Source organism: Homarus americanus, unplaced genomic scaffold (genome assembly GCF_018991925.1).
Source record: "Homarus americanus isolate GMGI-L3 unplaced genomic scaffold, GMGI_Hamer_2.0 scaffold34664, whole genome shotgun sequence".
Taxonomy (NCBI): domain Eukaryota; kingdom Metazoa; phylum Arthropoda; class Malacostraca; order Decapoda; family Nephropidae; genus Homarus; species Homarus americanus.
Genome location: NW_024755072.1, coordinates 57,501 through 71,911, shown reverse-complemented (window position 1 = coordinate 71,911; position 14,411 = coordinate 57,501).

Sequence of the window (14,411 nt, the reverse complement as noted above, 5' to 3'; positions counted from 1 at the left end):
ATGTGTTGTTATTCTTGTTATTGTCGTTATTGTCGTTATTGTCGTTGTTATTGTTATTTAATGTGTTGTTATTCTTGTTATTGCTGTTATTGTCGTTGTTATTGTTATTTAATGTGTTGTTATTCCTGTTGTCGTTATTGTCGTTATTTTCGTTGTTATTGTTATTTAATGTGTTGTTATTCTTGTTATTGCTGTTATTGTCGTTGTTATTGTTATTTAATGTGTTGTTATTCTTGTTATTGTCGTTATTGTCGTTGTTATTGTTATTTAATGTGTTGTTATTCTTTATTGCTGTTATTGTCGTTGTTATTGTTATTCAATTTTGTTATTCTTGTTATTGTCGTTATTGTTAATTAATGGTTATTCTTGTTATTGCTGTTATTGTCGTTGTTATTGTTATTTAATGTGTTGTTATTGCTGTGTTATTATTGTGTTATTGTTTACTTGACAACCACCTTCGGATGGTATGAGTCATCGAGGTAAGTCACGTGACGATATCAACACACACAGCTTAGTGCGAGAGAGAGAGGAGAATTATAAAACTTCTGCGTATGCTGACACACACACACACACACACCAGTACCAACTCTCAACTCTTTATATAACGCTAAGAGCTGGAACCCCCTACTTCACTAAGACTGGAACCTCCCTATCCCTCTCCTTAGCCCCTTCATCACCCTTCTGCCCCCCCCTCCTACAGGACACTCAATATCTGGACACAATATCAGATGCCCAGAACAATGTGTGCCGAGCCGAGCTGATCCAAGCCAAGCCGAGCCGAGCCTACCCGAGCCGAGCCAAGCCGAGCCGAGCCAAGCAGAGGCTAGACCGACACGAGCCAAGGTTATTTTTAAATTTAGGGTTTATTCAAGACCCAAACTGTGCTTCTGAGGGGACACACACACACACACACGTACGTACACACACACACACACACACACACACACACACACACACACACACCACTCACATACTTACACATAAAGAGGTCTGTAAAGGTCAGTGTTGTAAGGTAAGGTCAAGTCAGGTCAGGTCGATAATTAGATCGATTTAGGTTAAGTTTGGAAGGTTCAATTTTTCCCACGAGATTAACGAGGTGATGGCGTGAGAGGCGCAGTAAATGACAAATCTCCCGGACTCACGCCGCCACCACCACCACTCACTAGGAATAACACTGTCCATGAAACTGGCGCCACAATAAAAATGTCGGAAGCGCGGGAAAATATGGTTGACTTGTGTTTAAAAAGCGCGGGAAAATATGGTTGACTTATGTTTAAAAAGCGCGGGAAAATATGGTTGATCTGTGTTTAAAAGCGCGTAAAATATGGTTGACTTATGTTTAAAAGCGCGAAAATATGGTTGACCTGTGTTTAAAAAGCGCGGGAAAATATGGTTGACTTATGTTTAAAAGCGCGGGAAAATATGGTTGACTTATGTTTAAAAAGCGCGGGAAAATATGGTTGACTTATGTTTAAAAGCGCGGGAAAATATGGTTGACTTGTGTTTAAAAAGCGCGGGAAAATATGGTTGACTTATGTTTAAAAAGCGCGGGAAAATATGGTTGACTTGTGTTTAAAAAGCGCGGAAAATATAAAAAAGCGGAAAAAAGCGCGGGAAAGTGAATAAAATTACAGAATCCAAACGCGGAAAAATAAAATCGATGATAAAACTGACTCAAGCGTAAAGGGAAAGATATAAATAAAATAAAAATAAAGGCGAGATGCAGCAATTTACATGAAACAGCAGTGATGGAAAACAGATAATAGGAAACGTCGCCAAATATAGAACTAGCAAAATACGTGACAACAGAGAGCGTAAAATTGGCGGGGAAACTCTACCTGAATCAACAATAAACAACAATTTGGCGGGAAAACTCTACCTGAATTAACAATAAACAACAATTTGGCGGGAAAACTCTACCTGAATCAACAATAAACAACAATTTCATGGGAAAACTCTACCTGAATCAACAATAAACAACAATTTGGCGGAAAACTCTACCTGAATCAACAATAAACAACAATTTGGCGGGAAAACTCTACCTGAATCAACAATAAACAACAATTTGGCGGGAAAACTCTACCTGAATCAACAATAAACAACAATTTGGCGGGAAAACTCTACCTGAATCAACAATAAACAACAATTTGGCGGGAAAACTCTACCTGAATCAACAATAAACAACAATTTGGCGGGAAAACTCTACCTGAATCAACAATAAACAACAATTTGGCGGGAAAACACAACCACAATCAGTCGGCTGGACCATAAAGTAAGTTTCTAAACACGATCATTACTTAGTATTTATATTAAGAAAATAATTATTATAGACTTTTAAGTAGTCAGTGTGTGTGTATGTGTGTGTGTGTGTGTGTGTGTACGTATGTGTGATAACCCTGTTTCACTTCCGGTCTCCTGTTAACATACATACATACATAACTTTTTTGAAGGATTAGACCATAAACCTGTAGTTATTTACTTACACACACAGACAAGCTATCTACCGTCTGTCTCTCACCACCAGCAGTACAGTAGTTTGAGACACCCACCACCACCCTTCTCTTAGCGGGCGGGCTGGGGCTCTCTCTCTCTCTCCACCCTCAAGTGCCTTCCTCCTCCTCCTCCTCCACCCTCAAGTGCCTTCCTCCTCCTCCTCCTCCACCCTCAAGTGCCTTCCTCCTCCTCCTCCTCCTCCTCCTCCTCCACCCTCAGTGCCTTCCTCTCCTCCTCCACCCTCAAGTCCTTCCTCCTCCTCCTCCTCCACCCTCAAGTGCCTTCCTCCTCCTCCTCCTCCTCCTCCTCCCACCCTCAAGTGCCTTCCTCCTCCTCCTCCTCCTCCTCCACCCTCCAGTGCCTTCCTCCTCCTCCTCCACCCTCTCCCCTCCTCCTCCACCCTCAGTGCCTCTTCCTCCTCCTCCACCCTCAAGTGCCTCCTCCTCCACCCTCAAGTGCCTTCCTCCTCCACCCTCAAGTGCCTTCCTCCTCCACCTCAAGTGCCTTCCTCCTCCTCCTCCCACCCTCAAGTGCCTTCTCCTCCTCCTCCTCCACCCTCAAGTGCCTTCCTCCTCCACCCACTCACCCGTCGTTTAATGAACCATGTTTACACTCTGAGAGTCAGGTCAACACCGAGAGCTGTGAAGGTCCACACCCCGGGCATTACTCATGAAGGTTAAAGGGAGATATGGCTCACCTGACCTAACCCAACCTCACCCCTCACCTAACGGAACCCAACCTCACCTCACCTAACCCTAACCCAACCTCACCTGACGTAACCCAACCTCACCTAACCCAACACAACCTCACCTCACCTGACGTAACCTAACCCTAACCCAACCTCACCTGACAGTAACCCAACCTCACCTAACCTACCTAACCTCCCACCCTAGCTCAACCTAACCAAACCCAACCTAACCTAACCTACAATTAACTTACGTCTACCAATCCAAAGTGTTCAGGTCAGGTCAGGTCAAATTAGGTCATGTTAGGTTAAATATAGTTAGTGTGTGTGTGTGTGTGTGTGTGTGTGACCTTAACTATACACACACACACTCCAGAAGATACAGTTAACTAAACGAATGGACAGACAGACAGACAGACAGAGAGACAGACAGAGAGACACAGACAGACAGACAAGACCAGAGAGAGAGTATGTGCCATCTTTAGGTGACCTGGTGCTGCCCCTTGACCTTCCAGCATCAGTGCCAAGCTGGGGGAGGGGGTGCCATCCTCCCTCCCTTCACCTGGTGTCGACATTCAACCTTTCCAGACAAGTGAGGTGACGGTGATGCTGTTTCTCTCCCTCTTCTCCTTCCCTCCCTCCCCAACTTCCCCTCCCTCCTCTCCCTCCTCTCTTTCTTCCTCCCTTCTCTCTCTCATACATACATATACACACATACTGTACACATACATACACACATACTGTACACACATACATACATACACCCTCTGTGCGGGTCTACGTTTCTCCTTCTCTACACCACCACTACAGGTTACAGGTGGCACTGCAGGTTACAGGTGGCACTGCAGGTTACAGGAGACACTGCAGGTTACAGGTAGCACTGCAGGCTACAGGTGGCACTGCAGGTTACAGGTGGCACTGCAGGTTACAGGTGGCACTGCAGGTTACAGGTGGCACTGCAGGCTACAGGTGGCACTGCAGGTTACAGGTGACACTGCAGGTTACAGGTGGCACTGCAGGTTACAGGTGGCACTGCAGGTTACAGGTGGCACTGCAGGTTACAGGTGGCACTGCAGGCTAGGTGGCACTGCAGGCTACAGGTGGCACTGCAGGCTACAGGTGGCACTGCAGGCTACAGGTGGCACTGCAGGCTGGAGGCACTGCAGGCTACAGGTGGCACTGCAGGCTACAGGTGGCACTGCAGGTTACAGGTGGCACTGCAGGCAGCAGGCTAAAGGTGGCTGCAGGCTACAGGTGGCACTGCAGGCAGCACTGCAGGCTAAAGGTGGCACTGCAGGCTACAGAACATTCCTTTAATCTACAGTAAGATGCGTGGCACTGGCTGGCTGTGTCCCAGTTAAAGCTGTGTGCCCAGCCTGCCTACACCCTGCCTGCATTCTCCCTACACCCTGCCTACACCCAGCCTGCACCCTGCCTGCATTCTCCCTACACCCTGCCTACACCCAGCCAGCACCAGCCTGCATCCTCCCTACACCATTCTCCCCACACCCAGCCTACACCCTGCCTACACCCAGCCAGCACCCAGCCTGCATCCTCCCTACACCCAGCCTGCATCCATGATACATTCCTCTTCAGCCGTCCACTACACCCAACTTATCATGCAACACTCACCCTTGTATAGCTACACCCAGGACCCGTCTACACCCAGGACCCGTCTACCCGCCGGTACGACTCGTCTACACCCGCCGGTACGACTCGTCTACACCCGCCGGTACGACCGTCTACACCCGCCGGTACAGGTCTACACCAGCCGGTACGACCCGCCTACACCAGCCGGTACGACCCGTCTACACCGCCGGTACGACTCGTCTACACCCGCCGGTACGACCCGTCTACACCCGCCGGTACGACCCGTCTACACCCGCCGGTACGGCCCGTCTACACCCGCCGGTACGACCGTCTACACCCGCCGGTACGACCCGTCTACATCCGCCGGTACGACCGTCTACACCGCCGGTACGACCCGTCTACACCAGCCGGTACGACCCGCCTACACCCGCCGGTACGACCCGCCTACACCCGCCGGTACGACCCGTCTACACCCACCGGTACGACCCGTCTACACCCGCCGGTACGACCGTCTACACCCGCCGGTACGACCGCCTACACCAGCCGGTACGACCCGTCTACACCAGCCGGTACGACCCGCCTACACCCGCCGGTACGACCGCCTACACCCGCCCGCGACCGTCTACACCCGCCGGTACGACCCGCCTACACCCGCCGGTACGACCCGCCGGTACGACCCGCCGGTACGACCCGTCTAAACCAGCCGGTACGACCCTCTACACCCGCCGGTACGACCGTCTACACCCGCCGGTACGACCGTCTACACCAGCCGGTACGACCGTCTACACCCGCCGGTACGACCCGCCTACACCAGCCGGTACGACCCGTCTACACCCGCCGGTACTGCTTACCTGTTTACTGTTTATTAAAGACAAGTTGTTGTGTTCTTTGATGCTGTGTGTGTGTGTGTGTGTGTGTGTGTGTGTGTGTGTGTGTGTGTGTGTGTGTGTGCGCGTGCGCGTGCGTGTGTGTGTGCGCTGTTTCTCCTCCCCTCCCTCCTTACAACTTTTCACCAACACTACCTCTCTCTCTCTCTCTCTCTCTCTCTCTCTCTCTCTCTCTCTCTCTCTCTCTCTCCGGTGGGCCAGACACAAGACAGACCGGGCGTTAAAGGGCAAAGGTGGTGGTTGATTGTGGTAGGTGGTGATGGTGGTAGGTGGTGGTAGGTGGTGGTGGTGGTAGGTGGTGGTGGTGGTAGGTGGTGATGGTGGTAGGTGGTAGTGGTGTAGGTGGTAGTGGTGGTAGGTGGTGGTGGTTGGTGGTTGATTGTGGTAGGTGGTGATGGTGGTAGGTGGTGGTTGGTGATGATGGTGGTAGGTGGTGATGGTGGAATGGTGGTAGGTGGTGATGGTGGTAGGTGTGTGGTGGTGGATGTAGGTGGTGATGGTGGTAGGTGGTGGGTGGTAGGTGGTAATGGTGGTAGGTGGTGATGGTGGTAGGTGGTGGTGGTTGGTGGTTGATTGTGGTAGGTGGTGATGGTGGTAGGTGGTGGGTAGGGTGGTGGTGGGTAGGTGGTGATGGTGGTAGGTAGGTGTGGTAGGTGGTGGTGGTTGGTGTTGATTGTGGTAGGTGGTGATGGTGGTAGGTGGTGATGGTGTAGGTAGGTAGATGGTGGGTAGGTGGTGTGTGGTAGTGGTGGTAATGGTGGTAAGATGGTGGTAGGTAGGTTGTGGTAGGTGGTTGTGGTAGGTGATGATGGTAGGTGATGATGGTGGTAGGTGGTGTGTGGTGGTAAGGTGTGGTAGTGTGATGGTGGTGAGGTGGTGGTGATGGTGGTAGGTGGTGATGGGTGAGTGGTGATGTGGTAGGTGGTGGTAGGTGGTGATGGTAGGTGGTGATGGTGGGTAGGTGGTATGGTGGTAGGTGGTGATGGTGGTAGGTGGTGATGGTGGTAGGTGGTGATGGTGTAGGTGTGATGGTGGTAGGTGGTGATGGTGGTAGGTGGTAGGTGATGGTGGTAGGTGGATGGTGGTGATTGTAGGTGGTGATGGTAGTTATACACCTGAAGATCATATTTAAGAACCTAATCACAACCTGACACACCTGGGGAGCATAATTACCATAGTCAGGTGTAGGGAGGAGGAAAGGGAGGGAGGGAGGAGGAAGGTGGCGCCAATAACAAGCAATAAGTCAGGTGAGACAGGTGTTAATGGCATCTCTCTGATACACAGAGTGCCTGTCTACCTCCCTTCAGACAGCCAGGTAGACGGTCAACCACCACCACCACCCCCATTTTCTACCGCCACACCTTACCACCCACTGCGGCTTGGGAGAATGAGAGGGTGGGCGGCAACCCAACCACCCACACCCACCCACCCACCAGCAAGTTCTCCTACACAGACAGAATCGATAGAGATTTCACAGCCACCGCCACTACCACCTACCACCATCACGACTACCACCATCACTACTACCACCACCGCCATTCCACCATCACTACTACCACCATCACTACTACCACCACCGCTACTTCCACCATCACTACTACCACCATCACCACTACCACCATCACTACTACCACCATCATTACTACCACCATCACTACTACCACCATCACTACCACCATCACTACTACCACCATCACTACTACCACCATCACGACTACCACCATCACGACTACCACCATCACTACTACCACCACCATACTACCACCATCACTACTACCACCACCACCACTACCACCATCACCCTACCACCATCACTACTACCACCAACACCATCATCACCACCACCGCTACCAACATCACTACTACCACCATCACCACTACCAATTCATCACCACTACCACCACTACCACCACCATACCACCACCACCGCTACCAACATCACTACTACCACCATCACTACTACCACCATCACTACTACCACCATCACTACTACCACCACCGCTACCACCACCACTACTACCACCACCACTACCACCATCACCGCCATCACCATCACTACTACCACCACCACTACTACCACCACCGCTACCAACATCACTACTACCACCATCACTACTACCACCATCAACTACCACCATCACATACCACCATCACTACTACCACCATCACTACTACCACCAATTGCTACCACCATCACTACTACCACCACCGCTACCACCATCACCGCTACCACCATCACCGCTACCACCATCAATATCACTACTACTACCACCACTTTCACCACCCACCACCATGATCAGAAACGATGACTCAACCCTGAGGTTAGATGACTAACCCTTGAGTATGATGATTTAACCCCTGAGTATGATGATTTAACCCTGAGTATGATGATTTAACCCTTGAGTATGATGACTTAACCCCTTGAGTATGATGACTTAACCCTTAGTATGATGACTTAACCCTTGAGTATGATGACTTAACCCTGAGTATGATGATTTAACCCCTTGAGTATGATGATTTAACCCTGAGTATGATGACTTAACCCCTTATATGATGACAACCCCTGAGTATGATGACTTAAACCCCTGAGATGATGATTTAACCCCTGAGTATGATGATTTAACCCTGAGTATGAGACAGGCAGTAATACACGATCACCCAGATTAAAGGGGGGGTGGTGGTGGTGGGGGGGTCGTCCATGGCCAGACAGACGGGGTACGACCTCAGAGAGAGAGAGAGAGAGAGAGAGAGTTGGCAACATTGTGTCTGGTTCTGTCTGTAGTGTCAGGTGTGTGTGGGCGGCGTGGCTAGGGGTGTCAGGTGTGTGGGCGGCGTGGCTAGGTGTCAGGTGTGTGGGCGGCGTGGCTAGTGCGTGGTGTGTGGGCGGCGTGGCTAGGGTGGAGTGTGTGTGTGTGTGGGCGGCGTGGCTAGGGTGACAGGTGTGTGGCGTAGTGTCAGGGCAGTGGCTAGTGTCAGTGGGCGGTGTATGAAAGTGTGGCGTGGGCTAGTGTGTCAGGTGGCTAGGGGTGTCAGGTGTGTGCGGCACAGCTGGGGTGGCGAGGTGGGCGGCGGCTAGGTGTCAGGTGTGGGCGGCAAGGCAGGGTGGCCGAGTGAGTAATCAATACCCGGTGGTACAGACTGTGCTGCCCCAGCATCCTAATGACCCCAGCCACCCACCCACTTCCCCAGCCGCCCACCCACCCACCACTCTTCCCCCAGCCGCCCACCCACCCACCCACTCTTACCCCAGCCCACCCACCCACTCACTCTACCCCAGCCGCCCACCCACCCACCCACTCTATCCCCAGCCGCCCACCCACCCACCCACTTCTCCCCAGCCATCCACCTACTCTTCCCCTGCCCGCCCGCCCGCCCGCCCACTCTTCCCAGCCGCCCACCACCCACTTCCCCAGCCGCCCACCCACCCACTCTTCCCCACGCCCACCCACCCACTCCACTCTTCCTCCACTTCTCTGCCCGCCCACCCACCCACTTCGGTACCTCCAACCACCCCGCCCACGACCTTATACACACACACACCACGCCCACTATACGTCAGACACACCCACTATAGGCGAGCCACACCCACTTCCAGGAACACCCAGCCACACCTCACCAACACAACACGCAAAGGGTGTGTACTATATAACGTAACCTAACGTAACCTAACTTAATAAAAAAATCATCACCTGAAGATTAGCCACAACTGATGATTAACCACGCTAACGATACCTGCAGGGTCGTTAGGGTAGGGTCGTTAAGGTAGGGTAGAGTAGAAGACTAATGACAGGTAAACAAAAGATTAACGACAGGTAAACAAGAGACTTACGACAGGTAAACAAAACAATTAATTATTTTTTCCTGTTAAGTACAAACAAATGTCACATACATACACATACATACACACACACATACATACATACATACATACATACATACATACATACATACACACACACATACAGCACGAACTGATCGCTATAAGAACAGTCCAGTCCCAACCATTGAACAAATTATCAATAACTTGTAATAAACCAGTGTATTCACTCCCAGTAAACACTACTCCTTGCACTGTCACTATGTTGAAATGCCCTGTAGTATGACCTTCTCCATCTAGTTATCATATATCTTATTTATATACACTTATGTTACTTGTATGTTATTTGTAATTCGTAAACCATTTCCCTAATAATGTAACTGTATATTTTCAACCTTTTGTTTACATTAAGTTTTATTAAAGCCACCAGCTGTGACGTCATAATGTCAACAGATTAACGACCAATCAGCGAAGAGCTACGACCCATGGCGGAGGCAAAGATACCACGTCACGAGTTATTTCTCTCCGTTAATTCAATCGTAAATTTACATAATAATAACCCTCCTTGGGTATAAACTCCTTATTAATTACAACTAATTTACCAATATTATTTAGGGAGATAATAAGGTAAGGGAGAGTAGTATAATCCTCCCTTGAAGAGCCTCACCTCCCTGTGTGACAAGAGTCCAACCTGCCACACCCGCGTCCCGGCCCTCAGTCACCTCCCACTCGTAGGGTAAGGACGCTAAGCCATTCCCTCACACACAACACGTTACCTACTATACAACCCGGTATTAATAACACTAAAATAGGTTGTGGTAATGGGAAGGAAGGAAGGAAGAGGAGAGAAGGTTTATCATCTAATCTTCCTCTTCCATCTTCCCTCCTCCTCCTCCTCTCTTTGTTAAAACACCAGTACTGATAAAGGCTCGACCTGACCTGTTCACTACAACCATAATGCAGTTCAGGTCAGGTCAGGTCTTCGGCTCGATAAAGGTCAACGTACTTCACAATAGGTTAGGTTAGGTCAGGCAGAAGAGGTGGTCAGGTTAGGTTAGGTCAGGCAGAAAGGTGATCAGGTCAGGCAGGTCAGGTTAGGTCAGGCAGAAGAGGTGGTCAGGGTCAGGTTAGATCAGGTCAGGCAGAAGAGGTGGTCAGGTTAGGTCAGGCAGAAGAGGTGGTCAGGTCAGGTTAGGCAGGCAAGTCGGCAGGCAGAAGAGATGGCAGTCAGGTAGGTCAAGTCTGGTCAGGCACTAGAATGTGGCTGGCTGGGTGTGACGTCAGCAATCACGTGATCAAGCAGCGTCAGCCTAGGCTACCCCTTTAACCCACGCTGGGAGAGAGAGGGGGAAGCTGGCACCCTAACCCAAACACACACACACACACACACACACACACACAAGATCAGTGTTTTGTGTGTACATTATGTAGTGAGTGAGGCTTACTGTGTGTGTGTGTGTGTGTGTGTGGTAACCCAGTGCGTAAAGCGTGTTATCGACCCAACAAGCTTGCGCACACACACTCACTCACGCGCACACACTTAGGGAGGCATACCACACACACACACTTAGGGGAGGCATACACCCACACACACACCTAGGGAGGCATACACTCACACACACCTAGGGAGGCATACACCCACACACACACTCCTAGGGAGGCATACACCACACACACACACCTAGGGAGGCATACACCCACACACACCTAGAGGCATACACCACACACCTAGGAGGCATACACCAAGTTTCACTACATCAGTCAAATCAAAATGACAAATATCAACAGATACAAATACACCCCACACTACACCCCAGTACACCCCACCCCAGCAGACACTACACCCCAGCACACCCCATACCCCACCACACCCCACCCCAGTACACTACACTATTGTTGTCTATATGTCTGTCTCTCTGTCTCTGTCTGTGCGTGTCTGTCTATTTCTCTCTCTATCTGTCTCTGTCTGCGTGTCTATATGTCTGTCTGTCTGTCTGTGCGTGTCTGTCTCGTATGTCTGTCTGTCCGCGTGTTTATGATGTCTGTCTCTCTGTCTGTGTCCGTGAAGCATGTCTGCCTGCTTGTCCCCATTCGTCTCTGTCTGCGTGTCTATATGTCTGTCTGTCTGCGTGTCTGTCTATGTTCGTCTGCGTGTCTAATGCGTCTGTCTGTGTCTGCTCATTTCTGCCCTCTATCTGTCTGTCTCCGTGTCCAAGCGTCTGTCTGTCTGTGCGTGTCTGTCTGTCTGTCTGTCTGTCTGTGCCCATATCTATCTCTGTCTCCTCATATGTCTGTCTGTCTGTCTGTCTGTCCGTCTGTCTGTGCTCTATTCGTCTGTCTGTCTGTCTGCTATATGTCTGTCTGTCTGTCTGTCTGTCTGTCTGTCTGTCTGTCTGTCTGTCCATCGCCTCAGAACGTATTCATTAAATAGTAATTCCTAAGTGGACGAGAAATTGTTTTAACGACCCATTAATTATTAGAGAGAGAGAGAGAGAGAGAGAGAGAGAGGGGGGTCAGGTAATGTACAGGTGTTTTAGGTCTGTTTTAAAGGAGGGGTGAGAGAATTCTAAAGGGAGGAGGGAGAAGGGGTGAGAGAATTTAAAGGAGAGAATTTAAAACCACGTCAACCACACCAACCACGTCAACCACACCAACCACGTCAACCACACCAACCAATATCCAACAAAGTCTCCTCCAATCAACCATAGTATCTGTTCCTCTTCCTCCTCTCCTGGCATCTCTTTGTGTTGCTGCTTGACGAGGAGGAAGAGAGAGAGAGAGAGAGAGAGAGAGAGAGAGAGAGAGAGAGAGAAAAAAGTGCCCCCCACACCAGGCTATACAGACGGGCCACCACTGAGAACTAAAGCCTGACGCAGCTTGTCTGGCGGAGGTTCCAGAAGAAAGTCATTTAATACGACGAAAACAAACCCCCAAAAAACCCATGACTTTTATGGTATTACATCACAGGCGAACGTCTGTCTGGCGGTGACTTTGAGTGGTGTTTATGATGAGGTAGGCTGGCGAACGGTGGTTGGAGGGAAGAAGGAAGGAAGGAGGGAGGGAGGAGGAAGGAATGGAGGGAGGAGGGAGGGAGGAGGAGGAAGGAAGGGAAGGAGGGAGGGAGGGAGGGAGGGAGGAAGGAAGGGAGGGAGGAGGAAGGAGGGAGGAGGGGAGGAAGGAAGAAGGAAGAAGGAGGGAGGAAGGAGGGAGGGGAGGGAGGGGAGGGAGGGAGGGAGGGAGGAAGGAAGGAAGGAAGGAAGGAAGGGAGGGGAGGGAGGGGAGGGAGGAAGGAAGGGAGGGGAGGGAGGGAGGGGAGGAAGGAAGGAAGGAAGGGAGGAAGGGAGGAAGGAAGGGAGGGGAGGGAGGAAGGGAGGAGGAGGGAGGAAGGAAGGAAGGAAGGGAGGAAGGAAGGAGGGAGGGAGGAAGGAGGGAGGGAGGAAGGGAGGAAGGGAAGGGAGGGAGGAAGAAGGAGAGGAGGAAGGAAGGAAGGAGGAGGGAGGAGGAAGGAAGGGAGGGAGGAAGGAGGGAGGGGAGGAGGAAGGAAGGAAGGAAGGAAGGGAGGAAGGGAAGGAAGGAAGGAAGGGAGGGGAGGAAGGGAGGGGAGGAAGGGAGGGGAGGGAGGAGGGGAGGAAGGGGAAGGAAGGAAGGGAAGGAAGGAAGGAAGGGAGGAAGGAGGAGGGAGGGAGGAGGGAGGGAGGGAGGAAGGAAGAAGGGAGGAAGGGAGGGGAGGGAGGGAGGGAAGGAAGAAGAAGGAAGGAGGGAAGGAAGGGAGGGAGGAGGAAGGAGGGAGGGAGAGGGAGGGAGGAGAAGGAAGGAAGGAAGGGAGGAGGGAGGAAGGGAGGAAGGAAGGAAGGGAGGAAGGGAGGAGGAGAGGAGGGGAGAAGGAGGAGGAGGAGGAAGGAAGGAAGGAAGGAAGGGAGGAAGGAAGGAAGGGAAGAAGGAAGGAAGGAAGGGAGGGAGGGAGGAAGGGAGGAGGGAGGAAGAAGGAAGGAAGGAAGAAGGGAGGAAGGAAGGGAGGGAGGGAGGAAGGGAGGAGGAGGAAGGGAGGAAGGAAGGAAGAAGGAAGGAAGGAAGGGAGGGAGGAAGGAAGGGAGGGAGGGAGGAAGGGAGGAGGGGAGGAGGAGGAAGGAAGGAAGGGAGGGAGGGAGGAGGAAAGGAGGAGGAGAAGGAAGGAAGGAAGGAGGGAGAGAGAGAAACACTCTCTCTCTCTCATTCTATAGTAGGTGTATGTGTGTGTGTGTGTGTGTACTTAGCGAGTGAGTTACCATGTGACTCACTCAATCACGTACCGCCACACACCTTATCTGACAACACTTGTACGCTTTCCCTGGGGTGTGAGAGAGAGAGAGAGAGAGAGAGAGAGACTAGAATATAGATATAGCTAGACAATAATAATAACAGCTCCTTATAATAGAAACTTTTGCATAATTATAGAAAAATTAACTATAACACTTTTTCCTTCCCGCCAAAATGTGTTCTTAGACCATAACACACTTTTCCTTCCCCACAAATGTTGACATTAAGTTGCCTAGTATCACAGACAGATGTGGTAATAATATATCCCCTTCTGTGTTCGATACATTAGGGTTGGGTTAGGTTAGGTTGGGCATAACAGTGTATATGAATCATTTATCAATCACACACACATGCTACGACGACTTAGGTCACTTGGGACACCCACGCCAGAGCTGAGGACCATCTACAACGCCTTTATTCTCCCCAAACTAACGTATGCGTCACCAGCCTGGTCGTCTTCTCTCAACTCCACCCAACAACATCAGCTAGAGAAGGTACAGAAAAGGGCCTGCAGAATCATGCTCGGCGCAGGCTACTCCGGCTACACCAACGCTCTCTCCACCCTGGAGATGCCATCCTCAATGACCTCCACCACCAAGCACTAGAAAGGTTTGGCAGCGACTACTGCACCACCCTCGTCACA